Consider the following 4,631-nt stretch of genomic DNA (forward strand, 5'->3'; position numbering starts at 1 on the left):
GATATGTGTAATAGGCTGGGTTATGTTTGTGTAGTATTTATCTGTTACCTTGTGCGCTCTCTTATCTTCTCTGAGTAGACGGATGTTGTAGCATGTCTCTATTGCTTATAGTTTTGCTGCCGCTAAACCTACCATATAGCCCCCGGTGATATATTCTCCTGGCGAGCATAGCCATCTCTAGTCTCGCTAAGTACGTGCCGGAGTTCGTGATAACGTGTAAAGCACACGTCCGTTGGGAACCCCAAGAGGAAGGTGTGATGCGTACAGCAGCAAGTTTTCCCTCAGTAAGAAATCAAGGTTATCGAACCAGTAGGAGTCAAGGGCCACGTGAAGGTTGTTGGTGAAGGAGTGTAGTGCGGCGCAACACCAGGGATTCCGGCGCCAACGTGGAACCTGCACAACACAATCACAATACTTTGCCCCAACTTAACAGTGAGGTTGTCAATCTCACCGGCTTGCTGAAAACAAAGGATTAAACGTATGGTGTGGAGAATGATGTTTGCTTGTAGAAAACAACAGAGAACAGAGATTGCAATAGATTGTATTTCAGATGTAAAAGAATGGACCGGGGTCCACAGTTCACTAGTGGTGTCTCTCTGATAAGAAATAGCATGTTGGGTGAACAAATTACAGTTGGGCAATTGACAAATAGAGATGCATACATATCATGATAATTACTATGAGATTTAATCAGGGCATTACGACAAAGTACATAGACCGCTATCCAGCATGCATCTATGCCTAAAAAGTCCACCTTCGGGTTAGCATCCGCACCCCTTCCAGACATTAAGTTGCAAACAACGGACAATTGCATTAAGTATGGTGCGTAATGTAATCAACACAAATATCCTTAGACAAAGCATCGATGTTTTATCCCTAGTGGCAACAACACATCCACAACCTTAGAACTTTCTGTCACACTGTCCCGCATTCAATGGAGGCATGAACCCACTATCGAGCATAAATACTCCCTCTTTGAGTCACAAGTATCAACTTGGCCAGAGCCTCTACTAGCAACGGAGAGCATGCAAGAACATAAACAACATATATATGATAGATTGATAATCAACTTGACATAGTATCCAATATTCATCGGATCCCAACAAACGCAACATGTAGCATTACAAATAGATGATCTTGATCATGATAGGCAGCTCACAAAATCTAAACATGATAGCACAATGAGGAGAAGACAACCATCTAGCTACTGCTATGGACCCGTAGTCCAAGGATGAACTACTCACGCATCAATCCGGAGGCGGGCATGATGATGTAGAGCCCTTCGGTGATGATTCCCCTCTCCGGCAGGGTGCCGGAGGCGATCTCCTGAATCCCCCGAGATGGGATTGGCGGCGGCGGCGTCTCTCGAAGTATTTCCGTATCGTGGCTCTCGGTCATAGGGTTTTCGCAATGGAGAGTTTAAGTAGGCGGAAGGGCAGGGTCGGTGGAGGCCCGAGGGCCCCACACCATAGGGCGGTGCGGGCCCCACCCAGGCCTCGCGGCCCTGTGGTGTCGGCGCCTCGTCGCCCCACCTCGTATCCTCTTCGGTGTTCTGAAAGCTCCGTGGAAAAATAAGACCTTGGGCGTTGATTTCGTCCAATTCCGAGAATATTTCATGTGTAGGATTTCTGAAACCAAAAACAGCAGAAAACAGCAACTGGCTCTTCGGCATCTCGTTAATAGGTTAGTGCCGGAAAATGCATAATAATGATGTAAAGTATGTATAAAACATGTGAGTATTGTCATAAAAGTAGCATGGAACATAAGAAATTATCGATACGTTTGATACGTATCAAGCATCCCCAAGCTTAGTTCCTACTCGCCCTCGAGTAGGTAAACGATAACAAGGATAATTTCTGAAGTGACATGCTATCATAATCTTGATCAATACTTATTGTAAAGCATATGAAGTGAATGAAGTGATTCGAAGCAATGGTAAATACAATGATTAAACAATTGAATCATATAGCAAAGACTTTTCATGAATAGTACTTTCAAGACAAGCATCGGTGAGACTTGCATAGGAGTTAACTCATCAAGCAATAGATTCTTAGTAGAAAGTTTTGAAGCAACACAAAGGAAGATATAAGTTTCAGCGGTTGCTTTCAACTTCAACATGTATATCTCATGGATAATTGTCAACACAAAGTAATATGATGAATGCAAATAAGCAAGTATGTAGGAATCAATGCACACAAGCTTGACACAAGTGTTTGCTTCTAAGATAGAAAGAAGTAGGTAAACTGACTCAACATAAAGTAAAAGAATGGCCCTTCGCAGAGGGAAGCAGGGATTAAATCATGTGCTAGAGCTTTTCAAGTTTTGAAATCATATAGAGAGCATAAAAGTAAAGTTTTGAAAGGTGTTTGTTGTTGTCAACGAATGGTAGCGGGTACTCTAACTACCTTATCAACCAGACTTTCAAGAGCGGCTCCCATGAAGGACGTTATCTCTACCAACAAGGTAGATCATCTCCCTCTTCTCTTTTGTTTACACATGTATTTTAGTTTCATTATTTATAGATGACACTCCTCCCAACCTTTTCTTTCTCAAGCCATGGCTAACCGAATCCCCGGGTGCCTTCCAACATTCTCATACCATGGAGGAGTGTCTTTTTTTTCAAAATTAAGTTGCTTACTGATTGATCAGGGAAAAGCATGTGAAGAGAATCATTAATGCAAGTTAATTAATTGGGGCTGGGAACCCCATTGCCAGCTCTTTTTGCAAAATTATTGGATAAGCGGATGAGCCACTAGTCCATTGGTGAAAGTCTGTCAGAAGTAAATGACAAGATCGAAAGATAAAACACCACATACTTCCTCATGAGTGATGTGTGCAATTAACACACGTCCGTTGGGAACCCCAAGAGGAAGGTGTGATGCAGACAGTAGCAAGTTTTCCCTCAGAAAGAAACCAAGGTTTATCGAACCAGGAGGAGCTAAGAAGCACGTTGAAGGTTGATGGCGGCGAAGTGTAGTGCGGCGCAACACCAGGGATTCCGGCGCCAACGTGGAACCTGCACAACACAATCAAGATACTTTGCCCCAACGTAACAGTGAGGTTGCCAATCTCACCGGCTTGCTGAAAACAAAGGATTAAGCGTATCGAGTGGAAGATGATGTTTGTTTGCGAAGAACAGTAAAGAACAATTGCATTAGATTGTATTTCAGATGTAAAGAATAGGACCGGGGTCCACAGTTCACTAGTGGTGTCTCTCCCATAAGATAAATAGCATGTTGGGTGAACAAATTATAGTTGGGCAATTGACAAATAAAGAAGGCATAACAATGCACATACAAATATCATGATGAGTACTATGAGATTTAATCAGGGCATTACGACAAAGTACATAGACCGCTATCCAGCATGCATCTATGCCTAAAAAGTCCACTTTCAGGTTATCATCCGAACCCTTCCGGTATTAAGTTGCAAGCAACTGGACAATTGCATTAAGTATGGTGCGTAATGTAATCAACACAAATATCCTTAGACAAAGCATCGATGTTTTATCCCTAGTGGCAACAAGACATCAACAACCTTAGAACTTTTCGTCACTGTCCTGCATTTAATGGAGGCATGAACCCACTATCGAGCATAAATACTCCCTCTTGGAGTTACAAGTATCAACTTGGCCGAGCCTCTATTAGCAACGGAGAGCATGCAAGAACATAAACAACACATATATGATAGATTGATAATCAACTTGACATAGTATTCAATATTCATCGGATCCCAACAAACACAACATGTAGGATTACAAATAAACGATCTTGATCATGATAGGCAGCTCACAAGATCTAACATGATAACACAATGAGGAGAAGACAACCATCTAGCTACTGCTATGGACCCATAGTCTAGGGGTGAACTACTCACACATCGATCCGGAGGCGATCATGGCGATGAAGAGCCCTCCGGAGATGATTCCCCTCTCCGGCAGGGTGCCGGAGGCGATCTCCTGAATCCCCCGAGATGGGATTGGCGGCGGCGGCGTCTCTGGAAGGTTTTCCGTATCGTGGCTCTCGGTACAAAGGGTTTCGTGACGAAGGCTTTAAGTAGGCGTAAGGGCAGGTCAGGGGGCGACGCGAGGGACCCACACGCTAGGGCCGCGCGGGCCCAAGCCTGGCCGGGCCGCCCTAGTGTGGCGTCGCCTCGCGGCCCCACTTCGTATCTCCTCCGGTCTTCTGGAAGCTTCGTGGAAAAATAGGACCCTGGGCATTGATTTCGTCCAATTCCGAGAATGTTTCATTTGTAGGATTTCTGAAACCAAAAACAGTAGAAAACAGCAACTGGCTCTTCGGCATCTTGTCAATAGGTTAGTGCCGGAAAATGCATAATAATGACATATAATGTGTATAAAACATGTGAGTATCATCAATAAAGTAGCATGGAACATAAGAAATTATATATATGTTTGAGACGTATCAAGCATCCCCAAGCTTAGTTCCTACTCGCCCTCGAGTAGGTAAACGATAACAATGATAATTTCTGAAGTGACATGTGATACGCGTAGATGCACACGTCCGTTGGGAACCCCAAGTGGAAGGTATGATGCGTATAGAAGCAAGTTTCCCTCAGTATGAAACCAAGGTTTATCGAACCAGTAGGAGCCAAGAAGCACGTTGAAGGTT

The sequence above is a fragment of the Lolium rigidum genome, chromosome 3 (genome assembly GCF_022539505.1).
Source record: "Lolium rigidum isolate FL_2022 chromosome 3, APGP_CSIRO_Lrig_0.1, whole genome shotgun sequence".
Lineage (NCBI taxonomy): Eukaryota > Viridiplantae > Streptophyta > Magnoliopsida > Poales > Poaceae > Lolium > Lolium rigidum.